This window comes from Hippoglossus hippoglossus, chromosome 14 (genome assembly GCF_009819705.1).
Source record: "Hippoglossus hippoglossus isolate fHipHip1 chromosome 14, fHipHip1.pri, whole genome shotgun sequence".
Classification (NCBI taxonomy): domain Eukaryota; kingdom Metazoa; phylum Chordata; class Actinopteri; order Pleuronectiformes; family Pleuronectidae; genus Hippoglossus; species Hippoglossus hippoglossus.
The window spans coordinates 4380695-4401752 of record NC_047164.1 but is presented as its reverse complement, the minus strand read 5'-3'; the positions used below and the strand labels follow the sequence as shown (position 1 = coordinate 4401752).

General features: G+C 42.9%; 1 protein-coding gene across 13 annotated transcripts in view; it reads right to left on the bottom strand.

Moving 5' to 3' along the window:
• The window catches only part of ncam1a (neural cell adhesion molecule 1a), a 231098-nt gene that overhangs the window by 75376 nt on the left and 134664 nt on the right, over positions 1-21058 (bottom strand). The gene's annotated exons all lie outside the window — the stretch shown is intronic.

The window sequence follows — 21058 nt, the reverse complement described above, 5'->3', positions numbered from 1 at the left end:
TTTCCTGAGACTCCATAATGTCTCAGCAGCAGCTAAAAGTAGACGCTAACAGACGATATTTAAAAAGCATCTGGAACTAACACCTGGTGTTTGTTCTCAAACTGCATAGAGGGCTAAAAATAAAACAGGATTGAAAATATTGCATATTCATTAGAAAAAGAAGCAGAATGTCAAAGCCCAATCAGAGGAATCCTCGCTTTTCTTTAAAGGTTTAATTGAAGACTTCTCTCCTCAGTGACGTGAAGCAGAAAACGCCACCGAATCGTGGTCGGGGGACGGAGACGGAGACAGACGGAGAAATCCCACCGAGCCGTCAGTGTGTTTCCACTTCACACAGACGCATGCGAGTCAGCCTCAGCTCAATTCACACCAGGAAATTCATGGGGAACGGTTTGCAAGGACTCGCCATTCAGGAGCCAGGCAGCTAACTAACGTCACCACAATGAGCTGCTGCTGCTTCATAATGCGACAATCTCACAGCTGAAGAAACACATCTGTGAATAACGAGAGACATTCGCAGCCTTCGTTGCTCGTTTCTTTTTTTTTTACCTCCTGCACATTTCTTTATGTGAAAAACCACCATCATTACGCACTGAGGCAGAACTCGAGCCAAAATATTGGGCGAAGGAAAATGTATACGGTATCAGGGATTGCAAAAGAAAATGTACACAATGTGCTTCTGTGTTTTGAGAACAATGAGGTGCTTCACTTTCTGACCCTAAAGCAGTGGATCAACAAACAATGGCGGGAAGTTAAACTAATGGATCTTCTCCACAAATTACCCACATTTAAGTGATGTCTGATGTATGACTGATTTTTCCCTGTAACCTCAATGATTGCTGAAACACTTGTGTTAGGAAACCTTCCTCTCTTGGACTTGGTATTAAACTTTTAAGTAGGTATGTTGCAACATGTGATCAGCATCTTACAACAACTGACAGCAGCTCCTGTTGCAAGTTTCCTTGTCAATCACAGTCTTAAATATGGATTCAACTGGTCGAGAAGGGAATAATATCCCCCCCCTATGGCTCCATCAAGGAGTCATACAAATATTGATTTGCAGAAAAACTCTGCCTCTGCCACATGAATGACCTGGCCTTTGTTTCCGGACTCGCATGTAGCCTCGAGAGTTTAAGGAAAAACCACTGCCCACATTGTGTGTGCTCCTACAGAGCTGGAGGTAGATACAAAGAAAACAACATATCCATTTCCTCCGTCCCTCATCTACCAGATCACAGATATACGATGCTGCAAACCCAGGCCCTGCCGACTAGACTGAGACAACTGGCCAAAACTCAACTGATCATATCTGCAGCGCTAAAGACAACGAAAAGGAATCCAGGCGGTGTGGGAAAGATGGTTATTCCCATAGTCACTTTCTCGGTGTGTGTGTGTCTCTAAATTGCCACTTGTGCAGCGACTCTGTGTGACTCTGTGTCTCTGCTGAGAGAATATCTGGAGTAATGAAATGAAAGTGTGAAACGAAAGAAGTCATGAGGCTTATAGTTGCAAAAGAAATTCGTCAAAACCACCTTGTTTCATTTGAAGGATCAGGCAAGTTTTAGATAAAGTCTTGTTTACTTTTTCTGCCAAATGGAACAAAAGCCATATTTCCATTTAAACATATAGCCTACATGTATACAGTACATGTAAATATATATATGCACATATACATATCACTCTTTAGAAAGATTCCTTCATCTTAAAATACCAGGGAGTCAGAAGATACAGTAACAACCTGTCTCATCACCGATGTTCTAAAAGGGCCGAGCTGGTAGGAAACACAACAGAAGCTTCTTTGCTTTGATTTTCCCACCAAACTCAAATGCACAGAAACCAGGTGTTCTCCTTGAGAAAACGTTTCCACAAAGACAATCTCATTAAAAAAAAAAAAAACTGTCGAGACACTAACACTAATTTTCAAAAGAGATAATAATAAAAGACAAATTACACTGAGTGCAAGTCTCATTAAAATCCGAACCATTAAAGCATAATTTCCCCCACTGCCAAATGGGAATTGTTAATATGGTGCTTGCACTCGGTGTAATAATACAACAAAGCAAACTTGGTGTAGTCATTAACATACAGGTAAAACCATTGAAATGAAAGGAGTCCACGTGGGACTCAAAGTGGAGCAGAACACACAAAAAAAAAGGACATTTGGGCTGTTTTCTTAAAATATTCAGGAAACGATGAGCTATTTTTTATCAAAAGGAGGGGGGGGGGCAGCTGTGAGAGGGCGCTGCTTTCAAAGGGAAGCGGTGTCAATCTCCGTGGCCCCTGAAATACAAGGCAACGTCACGTCCACGGTGATCTGAGCGCCACCCCACTAAGACACACAAAGAGGGAAGTCTGCTCCCGGCGGTGTTTGAAGCTCTAACCCCCACAGACCGCACTCTGGATTTGAAGCTTCCTTTGAATATGTAAAAGGTGACGCCCAGGGTAAAAGGCAGAGTGACGAAGCTCTTGCATGGAGTTGTATGCTGCTGTCAAATGTGGACTGGATGGAAAATAAGGGGGATTCGTTCGGGCTCTTCACGTCGTTTAATAACATGGCATGTCTAATATTTATTGTATGTTATGTTGCATGTTCTTCCCGTGTCTTTGTGAGGTTTCTCCAGGTAGCTTCCCCCCCCTTCCCCACAGCCCAACGACATGCAGACTGGGTTCAGGTTAACTGGAGTGATTGGTTGAATGGTCAGCTTTGCAATACGCTGGTGGGTGTACCCTTCCTCTTGATAAATGTCAATTGGGATTAGCTCAAGCCCCCATATGAACATCAGAGGATAATTTGTATATTTTATTTTTACAGTATGTGTAGCGACTTCAAGAAAACAAACATGTCGCTTAGAGGCTGAGGGCGGGACTAATATTCTATATGACGCGCCGATCAAAAAGTCACTTAAATCCGTAAAAATGCGTTTCAACTTTAGTTAAAGAAAAAGAGGATCAACTTATTGGAACATGCACAAACTCATAGATTAAAGCAATCCATTCAAATGGAATAGCGTATCGTAGCATAAGGTATCGTAGCATAGGGTATCGTAGCATAGCGTAGCATATCATAGCAGGGCGTATCGTAGCATAGGGTATCGTAGCATAGCGTAGCATATCATAGCAGGGCGTATCGTAGCATAGCGTAGCATATTGTAGCAGAGCGTATCGTAGCATAAGGTATCGTAGCGTAGTGGTCAACAAAAAATACAGCGTCCCCACCCGCCCATATCCTATGTGACCTACTTCCTGCCAAATTAATATGATCACAAGTAAACAATTAATAACAAATAATCCAAATAATACTCCAGAAAAATACAAACACCTTTAACTTATTTACGGCTCCTACCGTATGCATTGTGTACGTCTTAAATGTTCTAAGAAGCTTCCATTTTGACATTGATGTCTTAGAAAATGTAAATTATAGACAATTCATTAAACTCGCAGAAACACCAGCATGATCCTTTAAAGCGCTGGAATCCAAGAAGACCTGACCGAGATTATGTGACTAAAAAGGGAAATGAGGGAGTGCAGAGATTTTGGGGGGGGGGAAGGAGGTGTAGATTAACAGCACAGATAGAACGAAGTGTTTGGCATAGTGAAGAGAGAGCTTAGATAAAGGATGAAGCTATCTGTGCCCTGATGTGCTCAGTCATGACACCAATACAATATCTCTCCACTAAGCTGCCTCTCCCTCACTTCCAGTCTCCTTTGCAGTCTTATAAACCTCCGTCTGCTCTCAGGAGTCCGTCTTCACGCCTCATTCCACCTCTTAGACACCTATAGTCACATCAGCCGCCACTTAAACAAACAGCATTTCCTCCTTTTCGTTTAAATCAGCCAATTTTCACAGAGGTGAAGGCATTTGGGTAAATCACTGTAAATCTACACGTCGTGGAATGAACCCCGCTGGATATTGTTCAAAATTACATCCATTGTCATCATATGCTTGGCTGCATTATTTCATTTATATCATACTTGGCACAATATGGAACTACACAAAACATAATAACTTTTGTGCCAACACTAATTCTGGGTCCTTGCCTCCCAACTATCGAGGAGCCTGTTGTTAACACAGAGCCGAGCTGCAGACATGACGTTTGACTTTAGCCTGAGGTCGAATGAAAACTGGAGATGATGGAATTTCTACAAATATATTTATAAGTAAAGAAAGTCTAAACCATCCGTCCATCTTCCAACCAAAACTACCTTATTAAAATCGACAAACATCTCAGTTCTTATTCCATGAAATAACACAGAATTGGGTTTTATCTTGTTTGTCACTCATCATATCTGGAGTATAGTGAGCGTGGCTGTTTAAGTCTTTACTGTCAGTGTCTGGCTTTAATACACTGACTTTACTCTTGGCTTTTACGCAATTAACGTACTCGCGTTACACAGTGAAGTAAAAACATTTTTGTGGTCAAAGCAGGAACATTAGAGGCATAAATAGGCCCTTGCTGGAATATTTTTTATTAAAATATTATCAGTGTGGGTGTAGAAACAGAGAAAGTAAAAAAATAAACATCTGGCCCATGGACAAGAAGTAAAAATCCACCAAGCTCTCCCTGATTCAAGCAGTGGGTGAAAGTGAAGGCTGCACCAATGTTGGAGGTTGAAAACTCGTCTGTGAAGTGGACTCACTGAGGTAGAGATGCTCCCTGAACCAGGACTAGGCTAAATTGAACAGGATAAACTGGCTAACTCGGACACAACGGGTCAAACTGCAGGAAGCCCCCGGTGGAATTTGGGTTATCTGGTTTACCCTTTGTATTTTTTTTACTCCCCCCAGAGAAACATGTTTCTGTATGCACAGCAGGACACAGCCTCCGACAAATATTTGCATGAATAAAACTCCAGCGTGTCCCTGTAGACGTCCAGTGCCGTGTCCTGTGTATTTTCGGCTTTTCAGGGCAGCACGACTGTATAATCAGAGATGACAGTTTTCCGCCATCAGACCTGAGTGCATCCTGTTCTTTTTCTTACTCCTTCTGGAAGGAGAAAAACTGTCAGGTTGTTCCACGAGACGTCCACAGAGGCAATTAGCAACCATAGCAACTCCAGACACCTTATGTTATTTCACACGGAGGACGGTATCCCACAGTTACCTTTATCCCCACAGGTCCGCTCGTGAATATCTTATTACAAACAAAGTTTCCATAAAACTACATTATAAGTCATTTGCAGAATAAACACAAAACATAAAAATGTGCCACGCTAATTATGTTTTTTTTTTATAAATACACTAAAGCAGAGCTGGCTTGTTGAGGTCATGCTGTTTTAGTCGCAGTCCCCTAGGGAGTAATTACACTGCCTCCAGACTCAAAGCAACACAGAGACATAACATCTGAACCCCTCTGATACTTCTTTATAAAATTAAATCACCACACTTGGACATAGAAATCCATTTTTCTTTGCCTTTTAAATTTTCTCACTCAATTTTCATAAGCATTTGGGGCAATAGGATCAGAAATAAAGGTTTGTAGCATCTCAAGGAAATTACAAACATCAATAAACAACCCCCTTTGCGCATATATACACCCATACATACACACAAATACAATCAGGGCTGCTCATGCAGACTGATTATTCAAATTCTTAACGGGACAAAGTTAGGAAAGAACTTGGATGAAGGCGCATATTTAAAGCTACTCATGGTAAGCTCAGAAGCAATCACAGCAATGGTGTTTTAATTTACTTATAATCCCTCTATACTTTGAAGCAAATATGCCTGCGAGCTTTTAGCACAATGACCAAAACCACCGAGTGAAGATACGAGCACTGACCATTCTCTGGTGAGCGGATTATGGATTTTACAGCCTGCTACTGTGAATAGTCTTTTAAGCATCTTAATCACAGAGTTCTTTAATTCCAAATTATGCGAGAGTCCAAATACTTATACAGGCCACAACTGTGCCGGTTTGTGAAGTAAACACACAAGAAGTATTTGGTTCTGCTGAGGGGGAAACAACCTGAAGTTTGGCAGGCAGCTTCTTTCCATCTTGGATCAGAGGTTTGCATGGCTAATTGAAGCCTGGCAGCCGGTGGTGACTGGCTCCATTACAAGGAGGCTACAACAGTCAGCTGTTGGTGCTTAGCATGCAAGTCATGACGGAGCAAGCACACACGATGCAGGGGGCAGTCGGCGCTGTTGTGTCGGCCACATTGGGATGCATGCGTAACCAGCACAGGCAGTTGGAAAGGAATTCTCACAGGATGTACAGAAGAGGAGGAGATGCGAGTTTCACTTTTCTTTTTTTGTATATGTGGGTTTTATGGTCATGTGCTCCTGAATCAGATGTGAGCACTGAGAACAAGAGCAAGATGCAAAGTGCACAGCAGTCATTTCATGTCATTCCCTCTTTCCAACAGGAAACCCATTTTCAATCTCTTAGGAAATTGGTTAGAACACTTTAATCCTTAATTCCCCACAGGGAATGAGGGGGAAGTAATGCTGCAATGCATTCCCCAGACATTAGGAGACAATTTTCATCTTAAAATGGTCCTTTTTCATTTTTATGAATATTACGGAGCATTTTTTTATTTGCCGTTGCTTCGTAAGTGAAAGTAAGAGAGAGGTCGGAAAAAAAAATGTGAAAATAGGCAGAGACTCCAATTGTTGTTATGTGGTTTACCATATTAAACGGAGCCATATTGACTACAACTACAAGATGCACTTAAAATTAGATTTCTCTTGGTGAATTGAAGAAGAGAAAACCATCTCTGAGGCCTGTATAAGATCGAGTCTTTGGACTTTCTAATGCAAGTATTCACCTCACATGCCCTGAAATGAGAGGGTCGTTGAACCTCAGGGTGAAACTTAGATGGGACAAATCCATTTGCCTGAATCAAGTCGTAATATATATAGAGTCGTACAGTTTACAGTTCCTTCCTTTCTGTAAACCAGCAACCCTCTGATGGTCAAAGCATTTAAATATTTACAGTGTTGCCTTAAAAAAAAATCCTCAACTTGGAATTCACAAATACAGTGTCAATCAGTAATCCTCAGTGTGCACCCCCCCTCCCCCTGCAAAGCCTTCTTCTACCAAGTCAGAGCTTTGTTAGTCAAGTCACGTCAAGTCCCACTGTATTGTCTGATATCACACGGAGTGGGAAGTCTCAGTGTGCTTCATGAACCCACACACGAGTTTTCCCTCTAACCTCAGAGAGAAACTTCTCCACAAACTTCAATAGGAGTCCTGACAGGCATTTTCAAAAAAACCTCTACGGCACCTTCACAGCTCTGCATAAACACCCACTCATCACTACTATCATGCCGTCTTGGTATTGGCTCCCAATTCACCCTGCGACATCTCACTAAAGCGTTTCCCCGACTTGGCAGCGAATGCAAAGAAACACCTCACACTGTCACGAGCCACTGACTCAGTCCCCTTCAGCCTCCAGCGGTGCCAGACCTGCCATTCTCCTTCCACCCACCAGATGCCCCCAGACTTTGACCTGTGTTTTCAATCAGCCGGACTTCCTCTGCCACTCATTACCCGAGTCAGTACACGTTCCAGCCTTTGTCACCGGTTCTTCTTAAGTTTGTCTGTTTCAGTTTCTGTCCCGGTGCGTTTCCACGAGAATCTGGCACCTGCCTCCATTCCCGGTGTTTCCTTGTGGAACAGCTTCCTGCATGTTGCATCCTGTTGTCTGTGGCTGACAGCGTGCCAGTCATCCCGCCTTCCTGTTTACCCCCCCCCCCCCCCCCCCCCCCCCCCCATCCACACGTGAGCCTGTCAGTTCAGATTAAAAGCAACTTCCCTGCATCAAACTGGCTTTTCAAGTGTCTGCAGTTGACTAATGAACAATTCAAACTGTGGCATTACACACCAAACAAACAACTGACCCATTGGACCTCAAGTTTCAGGTGGAAGAACTTATGAGGTGACTTAACGAAGCTGCATTCACAGCCTTAGAAATCTTCTCCACACAGCCTCGAACGCTGAACTAAAAATATGCAGCCTTGGCTTTGTTGTCAAAGCTTTGGTGGGAAAGATTCTTGTAGCTTTTTTTTACTGCTGTGCTAGTTACCTCAAGATCCAATTTGTCCATTTTGCCAACTTCCTAGCTGGCTAGCTTGTGGTATGCTAGCTCCCAGCCAGCTCGCCTCCAGCGTGCTCGTCATCATCCTGCTAGCTTTCATTAAGTCACCAGTTCCCAGACCTTAGCCTGTTAGCCCCTAGCCTGCATTTCAGCTGGCGACCCTCCGGCCTGCTAGCCTCCTGAAGCCATGGTCGTCATGGCTCCCCAAGTCTTCGGAGACTCAGCTGCCTCACGCCACAGAAATTCTGCTGATTCCCAGTTAGCAGCCCCAAAGAAACCCACTCCTGATCTCCAGTCAGTGGTCACCACTACCGAGCCTATTCTCTCATCTGAGCCTATGATGGCCAACCTGATCATCAGCCTGTCAACTCCATGCTCCAGTCACTAGCCTCAATTTGCATCCTGTCAGCCACAAAGTGCTTCCAGCATGTTGTTACCCTTAGTAGCAAGTCAAAGCTCATCAGTTTCATACGGATATTGGTTCACTACTGACTTAAAATGCTGGATTGAGCATCGTGATAATGGGACCAATCAATTCAATTCTATGTTATTCAATGTTAACTTTGTTTTGCTAGGAGTAGAGCTAGCATAGAATGGAAGGAACTAAAAAATACTTTCTTTATTTACTCACGTAGAACAATGGAAGAAGCTACATTAGTCACGTTGATTCATTTAATTTGTCACATATCTGTATATAGCATTAAGTTGGATGCTAGATGCTGGAGTAAGTACCGACTGATTACCAGGACTATTTCTCTGGGCCCGTCGCACTTTAAATGGAAATTAATTTGCAGGTGAACTGTGAATATACTGTACGTAGCAGCAGTTGAATTCAGCCCCCGAAGAGAACTTACTTTGAGCAATATGCTTCCAAACTTGTGTCGCAGAGCCTGATAAAGTAGCTTTTCAGAGGCACATTTCAAAGGGTCTCCCCCCCACTTATCATTAACCTGCTGTACTGAGACACTGTACAAAGCACTAAGCAGTGGTTTCCATGTGTCAGGGCCCTTATCACACTGACATAGACTGTCAGCAACTAAGCTCCTTCTCTTCACATCTTTCAGTCATTCACACACCGCGGCTTTGGTTGGGATTATGGTTTTTGCCATCACTCCCCCGCTGCCGCCGCCGCCACCGACCACCAGCGAACCTGCCACCACTTCATTTGTCATGCAACCACATAACAAGTGAGAGAAGTGGATCTGGAAGCGGAAATCAACAGTTTAAAAGGCTTTTTTCTTCCACTAACTTCACAGAGGAGATGAGTGACACTTCCTGCAGCATCACACTCAACTTCCTCTATTGATCTAGAAATGTCCTCCCTCACGTCCTTCAACAAACAACACCCTCATAGATTTCCAATGGCTGCGGGCCCCTCGTCTGTCATTATTAATATCTGGATATTGGACAGAGGCGAAACAGTGAAATGTCCCTCTTTACTCTGATTAATTTGAGTCTTGTCGTTCTGACAGCCCTTAATTACCAAACCTGGAGCGAACAGCTGCACAAAAGGGCAGGAGGGGAAAAACCAGCCAGACCAAGACATCTGGCTGTAAACAGACTACAAACATAAGCTCACGGGGGTAAAGAGTAAAATACCAAAAGTTCATAAAACACAAAGAAAAGATCTAAAGTTCGGCTGCAGTATCCGTCGTGCTGCACAGCAGGAAGTCTCGCCTGCTATCGGCTAAAGATGTAAAGCATCTGACCTCAGAGTGACATAAAAGAGAGGGTCAGGGTTTATTTTAAGACGTAACGGTGAATCTTCAAGTTAATATTTAACAGATTCCACGGTGCTCTGACATGTTCAGAGACATTTTGTAAGTTGAAATCTTGGTGTGATGCTGGTTCACGATCAAAGCTTTTTTTAAGAGTATCCCGGGTGGGAAGAGTTCATCCTTGGGGAGTATGAATGTTCTCAGTGAATTTAAAGGTAAAAAAATCTGACTTTGTAATGCTTCAAATAAAGTTCTGAAGAATAGAAAAAAGTGCAGAAATTCACTTAGTCATTCAGGGACCATTAATACCACATCAAATGGAAGTGGCAGAGGAAAATACAGGGGTTGCCAAATTATGAATCTTCCTCTTGGAGTCGTGTAGTCGACATTTCCATTAGAATCTGCCTCCGGTATCTCGCTTGTGACCAAAACGTTGGACTGGCAGCCAAACAGACTGACCAACGACTGGCATTAGCATTAAAATAATGTGCAGTTATAGCCGTGCCAAAGCAGTAATAGCTCATTTTATTTTGTTGCAACCTGCATGATATACTAGACCGGTGGCCATTACCAGATTGGAAAAAATTCAAACAGTGATGTGCAGAGATGGCTTTTCAAGGTTTTAAATTTCTTTTTCACCCTACCCACACATTGCACTTTTCAGCTGAAGAAGATCAGGGAAATTACTTCACATAATTTCAACCAGGTCTGACCTGAATATGCTTCGGCTCCAACCAATTAACCTCCAGCAGGGTCTTTCTGTCACAAGGTTAAATCCCCTGCTACATTATAATTAACTGGGATACAACTGAGGCCAAGCTGCACTTTGGCAAAAAAGAAAATGTAACATGGTTTAGGTCGGAAACTATAAGATTAGTTTTTTTTTTGCTCCAGACGCTAATAATAAGACGTCCATCCTCTGCTGGAAGAAGCAGCGTCTAGTTTGACATCTGAGAAGCCAAATCAAGTTTGTAAGTAAAACCCACGAGACACACAATTAGAAAAAAAGCAAGGCAGTGGCATTTCCCATTGAAGTTTTTATTTGGTTGGAGCTTAAATCCTTTATTTTTCATGTATTCTTCTCTGCACGCTCAAAGGCCAGTGTGAGTGAAATTGCTCGTCTGCAGTCTAATTAACTAATGAGGCCAAAAGGACCCAACCACCAACCTCTTTCTTTGTTTGACCCTGAGGTGGCCCTGTATCTCAGCAGACTGATAATGACTGCAGAGCTCCAGAACACTGCCTGGCATACCAATAGCCGAGAAATGAATCTCCCATGCACAGCGGCAGGCGGGCTCAGATCATCTAAACCACATTAACGTCTTTGTTGATTTTACAGTCGACTTTTCTCAAGAATATTTCTACACGTTGGAGGAAAAACAGAGATTTTAACCTTTCTGGATAAATCCTATTCAGCTTTTACGGAATCATGCTTCACTTTTCTCTTACCTCTGCTCTTTGCACCGATGAAGGATCTTTGAGTAAATTCCCAAATGATAATGGTGCTTGGGAGAAGATGCCCACCCCCCCACCTCCTCCAGGCTGCAGCTAATTCTGTAAACATGTTTAGTTGCTTAAGGCTCCAAGGCTGTGCTCCTTAAAGGTTATGGTTTGCCTTGAATACAAGATGAATGAATACCGGCAATAAATAATGTTCGGACAAAATAGCTGGAACTATCCCTGGCTGGGCTTGTGATGCAGCTCATAAGCTTCGGGTTGCCGGCATTTCATTTTTACCACTAAATCTGTAATATCTGCACTATTTTTTGAATTAATTTGAATCATGTAGTATTATTTAATGATTTTTTATTTTATTTTAAGAGCAATATTCATGACCGGGGTCCGATTAACACGAGATTAACACTCAAGGGCAAAATAAGAGCCGTGAGCCGCTGTTGAAGCAGATTTGTAAATTTGCACTAAGGTTTCTCTCCACCTCGCAGGATCTGCAGACTGAAGTGTCTCTCCGGGCTTGTTACTATGAGCTACACTTCATTTAAGTCATTTAATCCTTTGTTAATTTAAAAACTGTTGGGCTTTAATAGCTTAACATTCCATATGATAACCTTGGTATCCTTGATATGAGCACGGGAGATGAATGATGATCCAAAACAGATTGCGTTTGAAAGTCTGACCTCAGTGGCTTTCACGTAGCGTTAGACTAAAAGCTTTACTTGCGCGCCGGGTGTCTGAGGAGCTGCTGTGGTGTTATCCTTCATGGGCCAGCAGCCTCATCTGAATTGTTGACAGTGGCTAAATGACCCAAGAGACAATTTTGGCAGCAAGTGGTTATAAACTTGCTGAGATGGAGTCAGTCATAGCTTCCCCTCAAGGCACCTCGGAGGGGCCCCCCCGACTCCAGATATGGGAGATATGATGCTCTGCATCCCATTTGAGTGGAGTGGTGAATTTAAGATGTGAGAAATGTTTCCCATCATTCCGGTACGAAAGAAGCAAGAAGGCAAGAGAAACAAACACAGAGGAAAGTTAACATGGTGCAAAACGGGCTAGTTCCCGAAAAAGTGAGGCTACGGCTTCTGTCCCATGGGTATTGTTTGGGTTCGACATGTGTGGCACTGATCATAAAACCAAATTTAGTAAATTATGCCCCATATGGATCCACACAACACACACTACAAACCTATTTAACCACCTAAGGAGGAATCATGTCAACAGAGAGTCTCAGTCAAAAACCACCCGTGGACTAAAGGTCTTTAAAAACCACGGGCGCATGAACACACAACATGAAAATAAACAATTTTCACAATCAAAGATTTCGCCTCAAAACTATTCACACCAGCAGCTTTATAAACAGTTGCAAAACTTTGACAGTAAAATCTTTAAGTAAATCGGCACCAGTTCATTCCTTAGTAACAATTTCTTTGTTAATTAAAATGTGTTTATGAGGAGGATGTCAGCAAGAGGCAATGTTTTTCTTTGCAATACGAAGTGATGCGGTTGACAGCAGGTGAGACAACAACACTACTGCTGGTGTGAGAAATACTTTAAGACACGTTTTCATTTAAAATCAGGTAATTAAACAGACGTAATGCAATTAGACTGAGCGATATACAGATACAGACGTTCTAAAGCAAACGTGCTGCATTACAATCATGTGCATGTAGTAGATGAACCTGCGGAGGTGGAGGGGGGATAACATGTGGCATGTGTCCATGGCACGGGCGCCACAGCTCACATAGCTCACTGAATCATAGTGAGCCTGCACTGAGGATTGGATATGGCAGAATCCATGAACAGAGGCTAACCTTAAATCCAATTGAATCTTGCAATCGCTTTACAGCCGCTGGCTCGTTCTGTGCTTATTCCTCACAGGACCAGAGACACTTCCTTCTATCCACAGGCACACTCAGTATCATCCGCACATAAGACTTAAAAACCATACCATAGAAACTCTCATGCACCAGTGGATGATACAATAAGGAGCTGCACTCGATATTAAGAAACAGAAACCAGTACCGCTGGGACGTGGTTCTGGACGTGTGAGTGATGGGCATTCCACACTGGCTGTTAAGAGATAGAATGAAACTATTTTACATAATTGAAAGTGGCTTGTTAATTCATTCCTCTTGAGCTTTTTTTCCATTTGACCATGCGCCGCTTGCTGTGATGAAAGCTTTAGCTGACAGCTCTTCCCAAAACAAAGGGACACTCATCTGAAAGCAGTTACACACATCACCAGGGTATATCTGCGAGTCGGTTACAGAGCACTCTCCTAACCTCTCCCGAACCCTTTACTGTCTGTCACGCCGCAGAGAGCGAGGATACCGATCCCCGCCGCCCGCCAGACGACTCCTCTCGACAGAGACACTGTCTATCACTCACGCACAGCTGCAGCTGGGATATATTCCTTAAACTACGATAGAGAGGCCTTAATCCAGCTCGCAACTCCGGGCTGAGCTCCCACAGCACATTTGTAATCTCAATCAAAGACAACAGCAAACATCAAACAGACCACCCCGTGTGAGAGAGAGTGCAGCGTCTGCTCCTGAATACAGATTCTGCTACAAGCTGCAAAGGAGATATGAGGAACAATAATAAAATCTAAACTTTACAAAAAAACTTAGAGCTAGAAGGTTTGTTTTTTCTCCAAGTAGCTTCCTCCCACAGTCCAAAGACGTACATAGTGGGGTCAGGTTGACTGGAGACTCTAAATTGATGGTGACCTGTCCCAGGTGCACCCCCCTCCCTCGCTGACCCTCAAAAGGATAAGCAGTATAGATGATGACAGGATCTTGTATCCCTGATGCAACACCTATGAAACTTTGTGTTGCACCTATAAGATAAGACAAGATGCAGCTTTAAAGACTAGAAGATAAAAGTTTTGTAATTGTGCAACTTCTCCAAATTATTGTGTAGTTATTCAATATGTGCAGCTGTCTTTCTTGGACTTTGAATATTAGATGGAAAGAGCTGACAAAGTTCTAATAAACTATTTACAGTTTTCAGAAAATAAGTGAAGCTTTAAACGTAAACTAATAAAGTAATATTTTCATAGGTTTTCCTGCTAATCATTTATTAAAACTGTCATATCAGTGATTACCTTCCTGGCTAGTTTAATGTTTTGCTAAATCTTTGCTGATCCATCAAAGCGTTTGAGAGCCACAGTCACAGATCAAAGCTCAGGCGGTTCTTGCCACCACTGAATTCATGTTCAGTCCGACTCCTGGCCGTGCAGCGGATTAGGTGAGCCCTGATAATGAGCACTCTGCACTGTATTTTGTGTGCGACAGGGATCTGCAGGAGACATTTCTTTTTTATGCTCGCCTGCCTCCACAGGAAGGTCAAAGCTTTGTCTGCCACACAGCAGCAGTCACAGACCTGGGTCCTGCTCCGAGAGGTTTTCACTCTGCCTAATCACTGCGCCACCCGGATGCACACATGAACTTTGGAACGCTGTTGTACCAGGACCCTACCACGGCCCTCGAGGCGGGATGCACCCCCCTGACCTTCTGGAAAAGGGAACAGAAAAGAAACCAGATAGCAGCGGTTCACAGGAATTTCCTCTTGTAAACACATATCATTCTAGTTTGTGTGATTATGAAACCTCTCAAGGACGCCTACTCTCCACAGTGCCGCGTCTTTACCTCCGAGAGGTTATTGTTCACGATGCTCCGTGTGGAATCAGGAAGTCAAACCACAAACCAGCGCTGGAATTTCTTTTGAACGGCTTTAACTCTCTATGTGATTTTTCTTTGGCTGCCTCTATTCAATGCAACTCAAGGTTTCAAAGCTGTGAGCCATACTTTAATTTTTTAATTTCAAATGAAGGCTAATGACCGTCGGCAGAGGGTTGCATTCACCCGTCTGTGTGTAAGGTTACATTCATCACTGCAGAGAATCAATCTCACTGCAGTTCTGCTTTCACTCTTTGTTCGAAGCTCGTCTCATTCCCAACATTTCCTGTCGTCTCATATAATCAATCGTATTTCTTCTTCCCTGCTACCTGCAAATATAGGCTATGGATTATTTTGAAGATGCAAGTGAAAATTACACAAAAATTGACATCATAATAATTTCACGGGCTTTAACTGTGATATTATATATACTATTTTTGTGTTTTATTTGAAATCAATGCAGATGTAGCTATTTCAAGAAACTGTAAGTGCTTAAACGTTGAATTGCGTTAACTAAATGATTAGATATTCCCATTTTACAGTGCATGCTATTTAACGTAAGTTGTGGATCTTGTCGTCATTTGTATGTTTTCGTAGCTGAAGTGTGATGCTAGCATTAGAAGAAACATAAGTGTTAGCAGCTAAAGCTTTTGGGCGCAATTCTTTCATCTGAATTGTTGCAGCAACATTTTGATTAGTTGGGTCATTACCTCTGTGCTTTTCTTAATGCTCCTCAGCTGCTTTAGGGGGTTTTCCCCACATCATTGTTGCTGTCTGATAAATGCTGCTCTTTAAGTGTAGTATCTTGGAGACAAAGCCTCCATCCCATTATCCACTTGTCGCCTGCTCACCAGCAGCAGCAGCAGCTCACACACTCCGCGGGGATCCGGCTCTATTTTCCTGCTTCATGCTTCTGCATTTTATGAAGTTGATGCACATTAATGGAGTTTAATCAGGGAACTCTTCCTCTATTACCATCTCATTTCTTCATGGCTACAGTGACTCATTTTCATTTGATCTCTCCTTGTTATTCTCCTCGCCTGCTGAGAGAGTAATAATAAAATGATAAGGCTCCAGATAAAGTATTAAAAAATAAGAGAGGAGGGGGGGGGGGCAGCAATATACGTCTCTGCTATTTTTCTGCATAGGATCAAATGCTGTTTTTCGAAAATAATAAAAAGAAAAAACAATAGTGTTACCAAAAGGAAATTGCTCCTCTTGTATAAGTGCTGCTTATGTCATTGGAAACCTTGGGGTGTAAATGTGTTTTCAGGAGACTCACTGTGCACATGTGATTTTCAACTGTGAGAGAAATTATCTCTGAACCAACAGACTGACACTTTTTCACTTTGCTGAACTTGGATTTAGTCATTTGGCTTGTGATGATTTAATAAAGAGAAATAAATATAAAGAGGGTGTTTATCCAGATTTACTAAATGAAACGGGTTTGACTAAGTTTTTCTAAATGTAGTCAGTCATTTAAAAGTGAATCGATTTACTACTAATCAGCAAAGACAATCAATCATACTTTCATTGTTTTCATATTCAGACAATAATTATGAAAAATAAACAACAACAACAACAAAATCCAGACGGGAAGTTGAAAAGATGATTTCAGCAACATGTAGCTGTCCAGACAGCAAACTGCAGAATATACCATTTTAGAATATATGATATAAAACAGTATATGTTTGTGTCTTTTTTTCCAGAGCTACATTTCATGGTCTTCACTCATTCAATCAGAATCTAAGGTTCATCTTTACAATAAACATGAAGTTGTGATATAGGGAAAAAAAGGGACAACAGCGTTTTCCAGAAGAATAAACACACGGAGCTTCTCCACACTGTAACAAACAGTATGAAGACACACTTCACATTCCTCTGTAACAAATTAACGGTGTTCACACAAAATGCAAACCCACTCCAATTATAAAACTGGTGTGAGAAAATGCATACGTGTGATTTATGGGTTTAGAGATAATTGCAGCTGAAAATGAACCAGCCTCACAGGTGCAGAATTAGCAGAGTTAATTTCAATTATTCTTTCTAACGTTTTAAAATGAGGTGAGGGTTTCTAAACGAGTGTGTCACTGTGTCACTGTGTGGGAATGTGTCACTATAAAACATCACCATCATCCCGCCTCAGCACAGTGTCCATAATGAACATAATGGGGAAACACAATACGTGGAATCACCACTTAGAGGAAACGTGTCCCTGGCTGAAGCGGTTCAGAGGGTTGTTGAATTAGCTGAATCCAGTCCAATGACGAACTTAAGCTTGTTACGCCCCTGACGACCACACTGAATGGAACTGAATCGAGAGCGTGAGCGCCACGTCCGCTTCATCAGCCGCGCAGCCCGTACTTAACTTTTGGTGTAATCAGTGCCGGCCGCAGAGATGTCCTCCCAGAATGCATCTGCCGTAAAATAAATTCTGATTGCACCGAAGACATAAGAGAATAAGTACTATGTGTGTTTTTTTTAACCATGAAATATATGGGAACTAATTTATAACCACACTTAAAGTGCATTCGCTGCATATTTTCCCCCCCCCCCCCCTGAATCATTCCACCCTCCCTGGCCACCCAATAAATTTGCCTGGTTTAAACATGATTATTAACTCTGGGAACACATAACTCCGACAGTTGGCTGTGGAATCTGCTGTTGAAACTTCAGCGGATCACTGCTGGGCATTAGACTTGGCTTATGAACGCGTTGCGGGGGGGGCACGGAGAATGGATGGATTGTCTGGTGAGGGAAACGTGTGATCTGAAAGTTATCTGGCGAGTCTGAGATATGGAGGCAGAGGGAGTAAAAGTCTGAATCACCCCCCCTCCCCCCCCTTCCCCATATTCAATCTACAGAGATTTTTCCTCCTGACACATTCCATTTTAATTGGATTTCGCCGTCCAATTCTTTCTGGAATAAATCTTCCTCAAAAGGACACCTGATCTGACACACGTCATCGTCAACAAAAGGCCAGAGAACCATCGATTACACAGATGATAGCTCCTGACGCCTCCGCTGTAAACGCTGCTGCTGCCCTGGTTCTTATGGAAGAAGGGAAAATGTCGCGGCTGCTTTTTTATTATTCTATTTTTGCCCTTTACATTCAGATGATAGAAGCATTTTGTTCAAATCTCCTCAGTCCAAAGAAGAAGAAATACAGGAAGGACCTTTAAATATATGTTTACATGTGAAGTACCGTCTTTATAGAGAATCATTTCCAACTTTTCACGTGTGGAAATAGTTTTCAACCAAGTCAGCTCCTCCCACCATTTGTCATGTTACATCATTACAATCTATATCTGCTGGGATCATAATAAAATCACATTTATTAGCTCGACAGAATGAATGAACGTCAGCGGTGAAAAAGGCCGATTGATGCCTCGCTGAGAAACGTCCCACACAAAAAACTCTTTGTTCGTTTGAGGCCAAACTTCTCAAAATGACAAATGCTGCCATCTGAACAGAAGCAGCCGAACAAGAGATAACTAAAGAACAGAAGCTGGAAAAGTATTATTAAAATCACTTAACTGATTAAAGAAAATAGATAACACATCTGACCAGACTTTTATTGTGAGCAGCAGAATTTAAGATCGCCATGACATTCTTTACAGTGATTCTTGGTCCCCAGAGGAAGAATTAGAACAAGTTCAGTGATTCCTGTGATTAGTACGATGGCCAGTGGAGATCAACGCACAGCTAATTAAGAAAACAACTTCATCAATTTGACGACACATGCTCTGCAAAAGTCCAACACACTCAAATAGCGAAAAGGACACTGGAACTGTTTCCAGGGGACCCAAAAAAGTGATGAACCTGCTGTAGTTCACTGCTTTGTGACTTTATTGAAGTTTGCTACTCAGTGGTGATACGGAACTTCACTAAACATTGAACTACAGACAGGTTCGTCACTTTTTGCAGCGCATGTGTCGTCAAATTGATAAAGTTGTTTTCCTAATTAGATTTGTGATATTTGTTTTTTGTTGTTCCAGAAGCTTCAGTTTTGTTATTAACTCGTATTATTTCATGGGCGATTGGGGTTTTGTGGTAATGCATGAATATTTAAAATAAAAAAAAATAGAATTTGATTGGGATGATGATCCAAATGGCGACAGTTGCAGCGTTTGAGTCGGGGCCATGTAACAGCTGCACTCGCTCCGTCTGACACGCAGACGATTCTCTGGAACAGCATCAGTGAAACGAGTCACGTGAGCAGTTATTCCCAACCCCGACTAAATGACTGTGGGGGGGGGGGGGGGGGGGGGTGGGGGGGGGGGGGTGTAATAACTGGAGACAATGAATGAACGATGAGCTAACAAAATGTCAACGTGCACTTAGCATGCTCGCAGCATTCCAGTCGCCGACAGACGGACTGATGTCACTGCCAAAATAAACCGCGGCTGAAGTACGGATGTTTGATTCAACGCTGTCGAACAGCAGCTCCGACTTCGGCAGCAAACGTGTCGACGACGGGACGACGTGCATCGATGGCTCGGCGGCACCGAGCTGCACGACGTCAGGAGGGATGGCGGTCATTGAAGTGAGGTGAGCCGTGTAAGGAGCACAACAGAAGCAGCAGGTCCTTGTCATATTAAATATGCTGACAGAGTCATCCGTCACCAGGCACGCGGCGGTGACCTCCATCAGCTGCAGGGACGGTTCCCCTGCTCTGCTGTTACGTCCTGTAAGGCTCCTGCACCCGTCATTTGGTTGGTGTGTTACAGTAAACACGAGGAAATCATGAATATTCATGAGGAGAGTGGCTTCAGACGATTCTTGGAAGTCGGTCTGTGTTTCTATGAAAATGTTTTTCCTTAAAATGCAGCTGTTTTGCAGCAGAGGATCGAGGAGAACTTTCAAATTCTCTGAAAGCCTCATGGATAAAGAGAGGATAGCGCGAGGTGAAAGGAACATTAAATTACGACTGTAAAACGAGGTGAGCGCGTGTCGTTCCTCTACAGTGACGCTGCAGAACAAACCTGATTGTTTTACCAAAACAAAAAAGGGGAAAAACAAAAAACCCTGAGTGAGCGGCGACACCTGAACTCCTGTTTCCTTGAATTCAATAAAAAACACACAAGACGAGGAAATACGAGCTCAACGATGTGAGCTGCAGACAAAACAAAACAAGGGGAGCGAGGGGGGGGGGGTGTAGACAGCAAATGAAATCAGATTCCTGCAGCACCTCTCTCTACCACCGTATCTCATTTTCACTGCCATGATCCCACGGTGAAATTCATCCCAAATCCGCAATCTGTCAGCGGATGGTGTCGTCCTAATGACACACTTGGCATACTGATGACTCCCATCTGCAACCGCCTGCATCCAACAGAGTGGATTGTGCCGCTAACACATTTATTATTTAACCATCTGAATGGGGCAAAGAAGATTGGTAAAAATAACATGTCTCTGTGGTCCAGCCGGATGCTGTAACACTCTATTATAGCTTTTCCACTCCTCAGATTGTTAAATAATGTACGTACACATACGGCAGCAGGGACAGAGAGAGAGAGAGAGAGAGAGACGGTGGCATGAAAGAGGAGCAGTGGAAAGCGTGAGGGATGGGAATAGACAAAGAAAGAAGAAGAAGAAGAAGAAGAGGATTTAAAGAATTTGCGACGGCAGCCCACTGCTGCTGTTGAGAAAAAAAAATACCTCGTCCTTGAAGAATGAGGACGAGCAGCCAGAACTAGGCCGACTCCAGATCCCATGTGAGAAAAGCACATGCGCTGGTTCTGACTTATATATAGCGACTGCTCATCATACGAGTTATTCCAAACCAGGCTCTGCTGCTAGTATCAGTGCATGCGTTTGTCAAACAGGGACGATTGCAGGAGAAGACTTGATCATTAACTCGACCAAAGAACGATTTTTAGAGTTTTTAAAATCTCTAAAGAGTCCCAGTCGCATCTACATCTGTCGGATGCGAGCCGAGGCGTCTTAAAGACTTTAACTGCAAGCTGTCTCCTGATGTGTGCTCCTCCCCGGTTAAAAGAGGGGACTTTGTTAGTGAGAGTGTCGTGTTGTCCTGTGCTGCTGCAGACTAGTGTCCCATAGACATTCGTCTGGGCAATTAAGCAGATCACATTATACATCTGGCAACAGTTTTAATTGTCTTTTACACAGAAATAAGGATATGAAATCGTTTAGGCGTGGAGG